This window comes from Euprymna scolopes, chromosome 14 (assembly GCF_053919585.1).
Source record: "Euprymna scolopes isolate OS-2025 chromosome 14, ASM5391958v1, whole genome shotgun sequence".
NCBI classification, from domain to species: Eukaryota; Metazoa; Mollusca; class Cephalopoda; order Sepiida; family Sepiolidae; genus Euprymna; species Euprymna scolopes.
In genome coordinates, this window is record NC_136495.1 from 19,277,222 (window position 1) to 19,291,409 (window position 14,188).

A 14,188-nucleotide genomic window follows, 5' to 3' on the forward strand; every position below is an offset into this window, starting at 1 on the left:
TAAATCAGTTTGTATTTCTCCTCACACCACAATTTATTTTTGCAAACCCCTCTTTGTATTATTACAGGTCTGAATATTAACTCTGCTTCAGTTTGTATTTCTCCTCACACAACAACTCATTTTTTGCAACCCCCTCTTTGTAATACAGGTCTGAATAATGAGAAATCTGATTTTTTTAAAACAAAACTTTAAAATAACATTTTTAGATTAAATTTCTTTAAAATTCTTTAAGAATAGAAAATCTTTAAAATTAATTAAGAAACATATTTAATATATGTTTCATTAACATATATTCAGTACACAACGAGAAAAATAGAGATGAAAATTTCAAAAGGATTGTATAACTGGTTACGGTCAATAGTAGTCCTCGCCAGCGAAAGTCTTTCTTATTGTTATTCTATTATTCATAACATTTTGTGCCCTGCTCTTTCACGCGAGAACTAATATTCAATTCTAAAAACCATTTTCCGTACGAATGAAAAAAACAACAACAACAAAAATCGCATTCACATCACATAAAAAAGAACCGTTTTCACATCACAAAAAAAAGAACCGTTTACACCTCACAAAAAAACACGTTTTCACATCACAAAAAAATACGTTTTCACATCACAAAAAACCGTTTTCACATCACAAAAAACAACGATTTCACATCACAAAAAAAACAAACAAAGACAAAAAGCAACGTTTTCACATCACAAAAAAAAAACAAAAATGAAAAACAAACCGTTTTCACATCACATCTCACATGTAAAACATTTGTATTTTTAATTTACACGCCTCATTTAGGTTTTCTTTTTTATTACATTACGTTGGAATATCTTTTCCAGTTTTGATCATAGAAAGACGATTTGTAATAGTTTTTAAGAATTATATATTTTTAATAGATTATAACATGCTGAAAGTATTTGCATTAAAAACAATTTACCATTATCTATTAAAAAGGGAGATAATTTGAGGTCGAAAGTACGTCTTACGTGGTATTTTTGTGTCTAAATCTAAATACTTAATTAAAAAAGAACTTTTCTCCCCGGCGGGGAATTGAACCCCGGTCTCCCGCGTGACAGGCGGGGATACTTACCACTATACTACCGAGGAGCGCCTGAAATTTAATAGAGACACTATTTATTTATAAGAAGGCCAGTATAAAACTGTGCCATTTAAAGTAAGTGATATTTCTATTGAAAAAGTAGGTTGCTACTCTGAGCTAAAAATAAACTCTTGTTGGCGGTTGTATTTCGCCTGTTGAAAAACCAAGTCTACACAATTGATTTTGAAGTTACTAAACGTAAAGAAGTAAATCGCAGTTAAGCAGCTTGACCCAAGGCCACCGAGTTGTGGCCGTGTCTGAACAAAATGCGATGAAAAAGTGTGCACATACGCTAAATCGGGTTTATTATTATTATTATTATTATTATTATTATTATTATTATTATTATTATTATTTTTATTATTATTATTATTATTATTTTATTATTATTATTATTATTATTATTTTTATTATTATTATTATTATTATTATTATTATTATTATTAATATTATTGGGTGCTTACAAGGAGCTTTCAAACAGGCCATCAAAGATCTCTCCTTGAAAACAGCCGGTGTTGTTCCCTGGAAGCTGAGTGATTACAAGTCTCCTTAGGTTTCTAGTACTCTTGTACTCTTTCGATAACATTTGCAATTAAACATTGCCCTTTGGATAGTGAATTGTGCATGGTCATGAGTTTCCTGGTTTTCTGATCGAGCTGTCTCAGTTCTTCTTTAGTCCACCCTATGAACGGTCCAGAGTATCTTACAAGTGCCCATTTATTTAGACCTTTTATTAGGTTTCTGCTATATGATTTAGTTCCCAGGGATTTACTTTTTCTCCTGGGGTATTCCCTCTCTCCTTATTATTGGCTCACAAGGAGTTTTCAAACAGGTCATGAAAGATCTCCCCTTGAAAACAGCCTGTGGTGTTCTCTGGAAGCTGAGTGAAAAGTCTCTCCAGTTTTCCAGTGTAGCCCATCTCTTCTGATAACATTTGCAAATGATTTGCATTATCGCAAGAGTCGCTTACCATCGATTTCTCGCTAGCAGCGGCCATTGCTTTCAACTGGAATTAGAGAAAGAGAGAGAGTCAGACAGACAGACAGATGGAGAGAGTGTGTGTGTGTGTGTGAGAGAGAGAGAGAGAGAGAGAGAGAGAGAGAGAGAGAGAGAGAGAGAAATGCTTTAAGTATATCACATTTTGATTCTTACCAACTATTAGCTTGCTTAAAAGCTATATGACCTTTCAACACAACACCCCCATTACATATATTCAGTTCTAAAAACCATTCTCCGCACGAAAGAGAAGCCCTCTCCCCCCCCCAAAAAAAAAACCCCACTCGTTTTCACATCACATCTCACATGTAAAACATTTGTGTTTTTAATTTACACGCCTCATTTTGGTTTTCTTTTTATTACATTACGTTGGAATATCATTTCCAGTTTGGATCATAAAAAGGCGATTTGTAATAATTTTGAAGAATCATATATTTTTAAAAGATTCTGACATACTGAACATATTTGCATTAAAAATAATTTACCATTATTATAAAGAGGGTGAAAATTTGATGTCGAAAAAATGCTTTACGTCGCATTTTTATACCCAAACGTAAATATTTAATTAAAAGTTAAATCTCCCCGGCGGGGAATTGAACCCCGGTCTCCCGCGTGACAGGCGGGGATACTTACCACTATACTACCGAGGAGCGGTGTTGAACGACGCGACACGCTATTAATTTATAATCAGTATGACTGAAAACTGTGCCATGAAAAGTAAACGATATCTACGATGTAAAGTACTTGTCAAGCCGCAACTGAAAAGAAATTGCTACGGACGATTGCATTTCACATAAAAATCTACAAGACTTACACAAATGAGTTCCTTGCTATTTTATATATATTTAGTTCGGGAACTATTTACTTAACTGAGAACAAAATAAGTTTACAAATAAACAAAATATTATTGGCTCACAAAGGAGCTTTCACACAGTTCATAAGGGATCTCTCCTTAAAAACTGCTTATATCGTTCTCTGGAAAGTGAGTGACAACAAATCTCCCCAGTTTTCCAGTGCTCTCCACCTCCTCTGATAACATTTGCACATTAATTTGCATTATCGCAACAGTAGCTTACCGGCGATTTCTCACTAGCAGCAGCTATTGGTCTCCACTGGAATTTGTGAAAGAGAGAGAGAGAGAGAGAGAGAGTGAGAGAGAGAGAGAGAGAGAGAGAGAGAGAGAGAGAGAGAGAGAGAGAGAGGTCTTAATTGCATCACATTTTGATTTTGACCACCTATGAGTTGGCTGAAAAATTATATAAACTTTCAACACAACACACCCACATTATATACAAGTTAGAAAAGCATTTCATCCAAGGCATGAAAATTGTTAAAAAAATGTTTTTACTATGGGCTTTAAAAATAAAGGTACAACATTCAGGTGTAAATTTATTTATCTTCAAAGTGCACTTTTATAAATTTTACAATGTAAGGTATAAAAATTTAATTTAAATTGAATAAAAAAATTACCTTGGGTTTATTTTATGTAATGTACATTTTGTTGCATTTAAAAAAATCATCGAAAATTTTAGATCCATATCATTAATTGCTAGATGAAAGATAATGTTTTTAAATTGCAACCAAATGTACATTACTTGAAATAAATCCAAGATAAATTTTTTTTATTCAATTTAAATTAGATTTTCATACCTTACTTTGTAAAATTTATAAAATAGCACTTTGAAGATAAATAAATTGCATATTGAATCTTGTACCTTTATTTGTTATGGAATCTTGTACCGTTATTTGTTTATTGTTTAAAATTTTCATTACTTGAATGAAATGCTTTTCTAATTTGTATCTTATCTTTTTAAGTTTATATTTTAAAACTCTCCTTCTCTCTAAATCAGTTTGTATTTCTCCTCACACCACAATTTATTTTTGCAAACCCCTCTTTGTATTATTACAGGTCTGAATATTAACTCTGCTTCAGTTTGTATTTCTCCTCACACAACAACTCATTTTTTGCAACCCCCTCTTTGTAATACAGGTCTGAATAATGAGAAATCTGATTTTTTTAAAACAAAACTTTAAAATAACATTTTTAGATTAAATTTCTTTAAAATTCTTTAAGAATAGAAAATCTTTAAAATTCATTAAGAAACATATTTAATATATGTTTCATTAACATATATTCAGTACACAACGAGAAAAATAGAGATGAAAATTTCAAAAGGATTGTATAACTGGTTACGGTCAATAGTAGTCCTCGCCAGCGAAAGTCTTTCTTATTGTTATTCTATTATTCATAACATTTTGTGCCCTGCTCTTTCGCGCGAGAACTAATATTCAATTCTAAAAAACATTTTCCGCACGAATGAAAAAACAACAACAACAAAAATCGTTTTCACATCACATAAAAAAGAACCGTTTTCACATCACAAAAAAAAGAACCGTTTACACCTCACAAAAAAACACGTTTTCACATCACAAAAAAATACGTTTTCACATCACAAAAAACCGTTTTCACATCACAAAAAACAACGATTTCACATCACAAAAAAAACAAACAAAGACAAAAAGCAACGTTTTCACATCACAAAAAAAAAACAAAAATGAAAAACAAACCGTTTTCACATCACATCTCACATGTAAAACATTTGTATTTTTAATTTACACGCCTCATTTAGGTTTTCTTTTTTATTACATTACGTTGGAATATCTTTTCCAGTTTTGATCATAGAAAGACGATTTGTAATAGTTTTTAAGAATTATATATTTTTAATAGATTATAACATGCTGAAAGTATTTGCATTAAAAACAATTTACCATTATCTATTAAAAAGGGAGATAATTTGAGGTCGAAAGTACGTCTTACGTGGTATTTTTGTGTCTAAATCTAAATACTTAATTAAAAAAGAACTTTTCTCCCCGGCGGGGAATTGAACCCCGGTCTCCCGCGTGACAGGCGGGGATACTTACCACTATACTACCGAGGAGCGCCTGAAATTTAATAGAGACACTATTTATTTATAAGAAGGCCAGTATAAAACTGTGCCATTTAAAGTAAGTGATATTTCTATTGAAAAAGTAGGTTGCTACTCTGAGCTAAAAATAAACTCTTGTTGGCGGTTGTATTTCGCCTGTTGAAAAACCAAGTCTACACAATTGATTTTGAAGTTACTAAACGTAAAGAAGTAAATCGCAGTTAAGCAGCTTGACCCGAGGCCACCGAGTTGTGGCCGTGTCTGAACAAAATGCGATGAAAAAGTGTGCACATACGCTAAATCGGGTTTATTATTATTATTATTATTATTATTATTATTATTATTATTATTATTTTTATTATTATTATTATTATTATTTTATTATTATTATTATTATTATTATTTTTATTATTATTATTATTATTATTATTATTATTATTATTAATATTATTGGGTGCTTACAAGGAGCTTTCAAACAGGCCATCAAAGATCTCTCCTTGAAAACAGCCGGTGTTGTTCCCTGGAAGCTGAGTGATTACAAGTCTCCTTAGGTTTCTAGTACTCTTGTACTCTTTCGATAACATTTGCAATTAAACATTGCCCTTTGGATAGTGAATTGTGCATGGTCATGAGTTTCCTGGTTTTCTGATCGAGCTGTCTCAGTTCTTCTTTAGTCCACCCTATGAACGGTCCAGAGTATCTTACAAGTGCCCATTTATTTAGACCTTTTATTAGGTTTCTGCTATATGATTTAGTTCCCAGGGATTTACTTTTTCTCCTGGGGTATTCCCTCTCTCCTTATTATTGGCTCACAAGGAGTTTTCAAACAGGTCATGAAAGATCTCCCCTTGAAAACAGCCTGTGGTGTTCTCTGGAAGCTGAGTGAAAAGTCTCTCCAGTTTTCCAGTGTAGCCCATCTCTTCTGATAACATTTGCAAATGATTTGCATTATCGCAAGAGTCGCTTACCATCGATTTCTCGCTAGCAGCGGCCATTGCTTTCAACTGGAATTAGAGAAAGAGAGAGAGTCAGACAGACAGACAGATGGAGAGAGTGTGTGTGTGTGTGTGAGAGAGAGAGAGAGAGAGAGAGAGAGAGAGAGAGAGAAATGCTTTAAGTATATCACATTTTGATTCTTACCAACTATTAGCTTGCTTAAAAGCTATATGACCTTTCAACACAACACCCCCATTACATATATTCATTTCTAAAAACCATTCTCCGCACGAAAGAGAAGCCCTCTCCCCCCCCCAAAAAAAAACCCCACTCGTTTTCACATCACATCTCACATGTAAAACATTTGTGTTTTTAATTTACACGCCTCATTTTGGTTTTCTTTTTATTACATTACGTTGGAATATCATTTCCAGTTTGGATCATAAAAAGGCGATTTGTAATAATTTTGAAGAATCATATATTTTTAAAAGATTCTGACATACTGAACATATTTGCATTAAAAATAATTTACCATTATTATAAAGAGGGTGAAAATTTGATGTCGAAAAAATGCTTTACGTCGCATTTTTATACCCAAACGTAAATATTTAATTAAAAGTTAAATCTCCCCGGCGGGGAATTGAACCCCGGTCTCCCGCGTGACAGGCGGGGATACTTACCACTATACTACCGAGGAGCGGTGTTGAACGACGCGACACGCTATTAATTTATAATCAGTATGACTGAAAACTGTGCCATGAAAAGTAAACGATATCTACGATGTAAAGTACTTGTCAAGCCGCAACTGAAAAGAAATTGCTACGGACGATTGCATTTCACATAAATATCTACAAGACTTACACAAATGAGTTCCTTGCTATTTTATATATATTTAGTTCGGGAACTATTTACTTAACTGAGAACAAAATAAGTTTACAAATAAACAAAATATTATTGGCTCACAAAGGAGCTTTCACACAGTTCATAAGGGATCTCTCCTTAAAAACTGCTTATATCGTTCTCTGGAAAGTGAGTGACAACAAATCTCCCCAGTTTTCCAGTGCTCTCCACCTCCTCTGATAACATTTGCACATTAATTTGCATTATCGCAACAGTAGCTTACCGGCGATTTCTCACTAGCAGCAGCTATTGGTCTCCACTGGAATTTGTGAAAGAGAGAGAGAGTGAAAGAGAGAGAGAGAGAGAGAGAGAGAGAGAGAGAGAGAGAGTAAGAGAGAGAGGTCTTAATTGCATCACATTTTGATTTTGACCACCTATGAGTTGGCTGAAAAATTATATAAACTTTCAACACAACACACCCACATTACATACAAGTTAGAAAAGCATTTCATCCAAGGCATGAAAATTGTTAAAAAAAATGTTTTTACTATGGGCTTTAAAAATAAAGGTACAACATTCAGTTTGATATTTATTCATCTTCAAAGTGCACTTTTATAAATTTTACAAAGTAAGGTATAAAAATTTAATTTAAATTGAATAAAAAAATTACCTTGGGTTTATTTTATGTAATGTACATTTTGTTGCACTTAAAAAAAATCATCGAAAATTTTATATCTATATCATTAATTGCTAGATGAAAGATAATGTTTTTAAATTGCAACCAAATGTACATTACATAAAATAAATCCAAAATAAATTTTTTTTATTCAATTTAAATTAGATTTTCATACCTTACTTTGTAAAATTTATAAAATAGCACTTTGAAGATAAATAAATTACATATTGAATCTTGTACCTTTATTTGTTATGGAATCTTGTACCGTTATTTGTTTATTGTTTAAAATTTTCATTACTTGAATGAAATGCTTTTCTAATTTGTATCTTATCTTTTTAAGTTTATAATTTAAAACTCTCCTTCTCTCTAAATCAGTTTGTATTTCTCCTCACACCACAATTTATTTTTGCAAACCCCTCTTTGTATTATTACAGGTCTGAATATTAACTCTGCTTCAGTTTGTATTTCTCCTCACACAACAACTCATTTTTGCAACCCCCTCTTTGTAATACAGGTCTGAATAATGAGAAATCTGATTTTTTTAAACAAAAACTTTAAAATAACATTTTTAGATTAAATTTCTTTAAAATTCTTTCAGAATAGAAAATCTTTAAAATTTATTAAGAAGCATATTTCATATATGTTTCATTAACAAATATTCAGTACATAACGAGAAAAATAGAGATGAAAATTTCAAAAGGATTGTATAACTGGTTACGGTCAATAGTAGTCCTCGCCAGCGAAAGTCTTTCTTATTGTTATTCTATTATTCATAACATTTTGTGCCCTGCTCTTTCGCGCGAGAACTAATATTCAATTCTAAAAAACATTTTCCGCACGAATGAAAAAACAACAACAACAAAAATCGCATTCACATCACATAAAAAAGAACCGTTTTCACATCACAAAAAAAAGAACCGTTTACACCTCACAAGAAAAACACGTTTTCACATCACAAAAAAAACACGTTTTCACATCACAAAAAAACAACGTTTTCACATCACACAAAAAAAAACACGTTTTCACATAACAAAAAACAACGTTTTCACATCACAAAAAAACTGTTTTCACGTCACAAAAAACAACGTTTTCACATCACAAAAAAAAGCAAACAAAAACAAAAAGCAACGTTTTCACATCACAAAAAAATAAAAAATGAAAAACAAACCGTTTTCACATCACATCTCACATGTAAAACATTTGTGTTTTTAATTTACACGCCTTATTTAGGTTTTCTTTTTTATTACATTACGTTGGAATATCTTTTCCAGTTTTTATCATAGAAAGACGATTTGTAATAGTTTTTCAGAATTATGTATATTTAATAGATTATAACATGCTGAAAGTATTTGCATTAAAAACAATTTACCATTATCTATTAAAAAGGGAGATAATTTGAGGTCGAAAGTATGTCTTACATGGTATTTTTGTGTCCAAATCTAAATACTTCATTAAAAAAGAACTTTTCTCCCCGGCGGGGAATTGAACCCCGGTCTCCCGCGTGACAGGCGGGGATACTTACCACTATACTACCGAGGAGCGCCTGGAATTTAATAGAGACACTATTTATTTATAAGAAGGCCAGTATAAAACTGTGCCATTTAAAGTAAGTGATATTTCTATTGAAAAAGTAGGTTGCTACTCTGAGCTAAAAATAAACTCTTGTTGGCGGTTGTATTTCGCCTGTTGAAAAACCAAGTCTACACAATTGATTTTGAAGTTACTAAACGTAAAGAAGTAAATCGCAGTTAAGCAGCTTGACCCGAGGCCACCGAGTTGTGGCCGTGTCTGAACAAAATGCGATGAAAAAGTGTGCACATACGCTAAATCGGGTTGTTTATTATTATTATTATTATTATTATTATTAGTATTATTATTATTGGGTGCTTACAAGGAGCTTTCAAACAGGCCATCAAAGATCTCTCCTTGAAAGCAGCCGGTGTTGTTCCCTGGAAGCTGAGTGATTACAAGTCTCCTTAGGTTTCTAGTACTCTTGTACTCTTTCGATAACATTTGCAATTAAACATTGCCCTTTTGGATAGTGCATTGTGCATGGTCATGAGTTTCCTTGTTTTCTGATCGAGTTGTCTCAGTTCTTCTTTAGTCCACCCTATGAACGGTCCAGAGTATCTTACAAGTGCCCATTTATTTAGACCTTTTATTAGGTTTCTGCTATATGATTTAGTTCCCAGGGATTTACTTTTTCTCCTGGGGTATTCTCTCTCTCCTTATTATTGGCTCACAAGGAGTTTTCAAAAAGGTCATGAAAGATCTCCCCTTGAAAACAGCCTGTGGTGTTCTCTGGAAGCTGAGTGAAAAGTCTCTCCAGTTTTCCAGTGTAGCCCATCTCTTCTGATAACATTTGCAAATTATTTGCATTATCGCAACAGTCGCTTACCATCGATTTCTCGCTAGCAGCGGCCATTGCTGTCAACTGGAATTAGAGAAAGAGAGAGAGTCAGACAGACAGACAGATGGAGAGAGTGTGTGTGTGTGTGTGTGAGAGAGAGAGAGAGAGAGAGAGAGAGAGAGAGAGAGAGAGAGAGAGAGAGAGAGAGAAATGCTTTAAGTATATCACATTATGATTCTTACCAACTATTAGCTTGCTTAAAAGCTATATGACCTTTCAACACAACACCCACATTACATATATTCAGTTCTAAAAACCATTCTCCGCACGAAAGAGAAGCCCTCTCCCCCCCCCCCAAAAAAAAACCCCACTCGTTTTCACATCACATCTCACATTTAAAACATTTGTGTTTTTAATTTACACGCCTCATTTTGGTTTTCTTTTTATTACATTACGTTGGAATATCATTTCCAGTTTGGATCATAAAAAAGCGATTTGTAATAATTTTGAAGAATCATATATTTTTAAAAGATTCTGACATACTGAACATATTTGCATTAAAAATAATTTACCATTATTATAAAGAGGGTGAAAATTTGATGTCGAAAAAATGCTTTACGTCGCATTTCTGTATCCAAACGTAAATAATTAATTAAAAGTTAAACCTCCCCGGCGGGGAATTGAACCCCGGTCTCCCGCGTGACAGGCGGGGATACTTACCACTATACTACCGAGGAGCGGTGATGAACGACGCGACACGCTATTAATTTATAATCAGTATGACTGAAAACTGTGCCATGAAAAGTAAACGATATCTACGATGTAAAGTACTTGTCACGCCGAAACTGGAAAGAAATTGCTACGGACGATTGCATTTCACATAAAAATTACCAAGACTTACACAAATGAGTTCCTTACTATTTTATATATATTTAGTTCGGGAACTATTTACTTAACTGAGAAAAAAATAAGTTTACAAATAAAAAAAAATATTATTGGCTCACAAAGGAGCTTTCACACAGTTCATAAGGGATCTCTCCTTAAAAACTGCTTATATCGTTCTCTGGAAAGTGAGTGACAACAAATCTCCCCAGTTTTCCAGTGCTCTCCACCTCCTCTGATAACATTTGCACATTAATTTGCATTATCGCAACAGTAGCTTACCGGCGATTTCTCACTAGCAGCAGCTATTGGTCTCCACTGGAATTTGTGAAAGAGAGAGAGAGTGAAAGAGAGAGAGAGAGAGAGAGTGAGAGAGAGAGACAGTGAAAGAGAGAGAGAGAGAGAGAGAGAGAGAGAGTAAGAGAGAGAGGTCTTAATTGCATCACATTTTGATTTTGACCACCTATGAGTTGGCTGAAAAATTATATAAACTTTCAACACAACACACCCACATTACATACAAGTTAGAAAAGCATTTCATCCAAGGCATCAAAATTGTTAAAAAAAATGTTTTTACTATGGGCTTTAAAAATAAAGGTACAACATTCAGGTGTAAATTTATTTATCTTCAAAGTGCACTTTTATAAATTTTACAAAGTAAGGTATAAAAATTTAATTTAAATTGAATAAAAAAATTACCTTGGGTTTATTTTATGTAATGTACATTTTGTTGCACTTAAAAAAAATCATCGAAAATTTTATATCTATATCATTAATTGCTAGATGAAAGATAATGTTTTTAAATTGCAACCAAATGTACATTACATAAAATAAATCCAAGATAATTTTTTTTTATTCAATTTAAATCAGATTTTCATACCTTACTTTGTAAAATTTATAAAATAGCACTTTGAAGATAAATAAATTACATATTGAATCTTGTACCTTTATTTGTTATGGAATCTTGTACCGTTATTTGTTTATTGTTTAAAATTTTCATTACTTGAATGAAATGCTTTTCTAATTTGTATCTTATCTTTTTACGTTTATATTTTAAAACTCTCCTTCTCTCTAAATCAGTTTGTATTTCTCCTCACACCACAATTTATTTTTGCAAAACCCCTCTTTGTATTATTACAGGTCTGAATATTAACTCTGCTTCAGTTTGTATTTCTCCTCACACCACAACTCATTTTTTGTTACCCCCTCTTTGTAATACAGGTCTGAATAATGAGAAATCTGATTTTTTTAAACAAAAACTTTAAAATAACATTTTTAGATAAAATTTCTTTAAAATTCTTTCAATATAGAAAATCTTTAAAATTTATTAAGAAACATATTTCATATATGTTTCATTAACAAATATTCAGTACATAACGAGAAAAATAGAGATGAAAATTTCAAAAGGATTGTATAACTGGTTACGGTCAATAGTAGTCCTCGCCAGCGAAAGTCTTTCTTATTGTTATTCTATTATTCATAACATTTTGTGCCCTGCTCTTTCGCGCGAGAACTAATATTCAATTCTAAAAAACATTTTCCGCACGAATGAAAAAACAACAACAACAAAAATCGTTTTCACATCACAAAAAAAAGAACCGTTTACACCTCACAAGAAAAAAACGTTTTCACATCACAAAAAAAACACGTTTTCACATCACAAAAAAAAACACGTTTTCACATCACAAAAAAAAACACGTTTTCACTCACAAAAAAAAAAAAACACGTTTTCACATCACAAACAAACAACGTTTTCACATCACAAAAAAACCGTTTTCACATCACAAAAAACAACGTTTTCACATCACAAAAAAAACAAACAAAAACAAAAAGCAACGTTTTCACATCACAAAAAAAAAAAAAAATTAAAAAATAAACCGTTTTCACATCACATCTCACATGTAAAACATTTGTGTTTTTAATTTACACGCCTAATTTTGGTTTTCTTTTTTATTACATTAAGTTGGAATATCATTTCCAGTTTTGATCATAGAAAGACGATTTGTAATAGTTTTTCAGAATTATATATTTTTAACAGATTATAACATGCTGAAAGTATTTGCATTAAAAATAATTTACCATTATCTATTAAAAAGGGAGATAATCTGACGTCGAAAGTATGTCTTGCGTGGTATTTTTGTGTCCAAATCTAAATACTTAATGTAAAAACAGTTTCTCTCCTCGGCGGGGAATACTTACCACTATACTACCGAGGAAAGTCAATGTAGGTCGAAAGACGCCACTTATTTATAACCAGTAGAGTAGTAAACTGTGTCAGTAAGAGTAAATATTTAACGTGCCGATCCTCAACTAAAACTAAACTGCTATGGATGATAATATTTTCCTTACAAAACAACCAGGCCGACATAACTGAGGTCGATGCTTCTAGATAATGTTTATTCAGACGCAGTACGCATTTTATTGCCTGTATATGAGAGCAAAATTTATTTGAAAATTAAAAAAAAGTATCTCTACCTGTTATGCAGGAAGCTGGGGTTCAGTTCTCTGCTATGGAGTTTATAGTTTGTTTTAATTGAATCCTGGTCTTCTACGTGACACTATGCACAAAACACGAAATTCTATGAACTTATAAAAAAGCAACTTGAGATGGCACCACATCAAGTAAACATTTCTCGAAGTTGTGATCAACAAGTAAATGTCAGCTCTTAAACAGAAAAAAACTGACCTCTTTCTCTCTATGTATGTATGTATGTATGTATGTATGTATGTATGTATCTATCTATCTATCTATCTATCTATATAATTCATGTATGTATATATATAGAGAGATGTGTGTGTGTGTGTGTGTATGTGTATGTGGGGTGTGTGTGTATGTGTGGGTGTGTGTGGGTGTGGGTGCGCGCGTGTATTTCCTTTTGTTTAGCGGCACTAATAATCCCAAACGAAGAACGCAGCGTGTTTGAAATATTGAAATAGTAAAAATATATAAATAAAATATCAAATCTCCTCTCCCCTCTCTCTCTCCCTCACACACACACACACACACACACACACACACACACACACACACACACACACACACACATATAGCTGTTTAGAAATTTGAAAATGTTTGTTCACGTTCTCAATAAAATATTAAATGATAATAAAGTGGAAAATAAAAATAAAATTAGATAAAAAAAGTAAAATATACTACTACTACTACTACTACTACTACTACTACTACTACTACCACTAATGATAATTGTATTATTACTACTATTACCAATGATCATATTAATTATTAATACTACTACTAATGATTATGATAGTACAACTACTATTACTAATAATATATATATGTATCTATATCTATATCCGTACACACACACACACACCCATATATATATATATATATATATACACACTAGTTGGGAGACCCATAGTTGTCCGGGAATGAATGATGATCAACGAATGTTTCACACGTCCATATTTTATTCTCATCGAAATCGGTAAAATCGTCCATTTTTCAATCAAATCGATTGATCGAT

General features: G+C 32.3%; 6 non-coding genes across 6 annotated transcripts; all 6 read right to left on the bottom strand.

Annotated features, from left to right (window-relative positions):
- Positions 1-1,026: 1,026 nt before the first annotated feature.
- On the bottom strand, positions 1,027-1,098 carry Trnad-guc (transfer RNA aspartic acid (anticodon GUC)). Its single transcript has one exon. It is a non-coding gene; the product is annotated as a tRNA-Asp (tRNA).
- Positions 1,099-2,664: 1,566 nt separating this feature from the next.
- Trnad-guc (transfer RNA aspartic acid (anticodon GUC)) lies at positions 2,665-2,736 on the bottom strand. Its single transcript has one exon. It is a non-coding gene; the product is annotated as a tRNA-Asp (tRNA).
- Positions 2,737-4,953: 2,217 nt separating this feature from the next.
- Trnad-guc (transfer RNA aspartic acid (anticodon GUC)) lies at positions 4,954-5,025 on the bottom strand. Its single transcript has one exon. It is a non-coding gene; the product is annotated as a tRNA-Asp (tRNA).
- A 1,549-nt stretch (positions 5,026-6,574) lies between these two features.
- Positions 6,575-6,646, bottom strand: Trnad-guc (transfer RNA aspartic acid (anticodon GUC)). The gene has a single exon. It is a non-coding gene; the product is annotated as a tRNA-Asp (tRNA).
- Positions 6,647-8,932: 2,286 nt separating this feature from the next.
- On the bottom strand, positions 8,933-9,004 carry Trnad-guc (transfer RNA aspartic acid (anticodon GUC)). Its single transcript has one exon. It is a non-coding gene; the product is annotated as a tRNA-Asp (tRNA).
- A 1,476-nt stretch (positions 9,005-10,480) lies between these two features.
- Positions 10,481-10,552, bottom strand: Trnad-guc (transfer RNA aspartic acid (anticodon GUC)). Its single transcript has one exon. It is a non-coding gene; the product is annotated as a tRNA-Asp (tRNA).
- Positions 10,553-14,188: the final 3,636 nt, after the last annotated feature.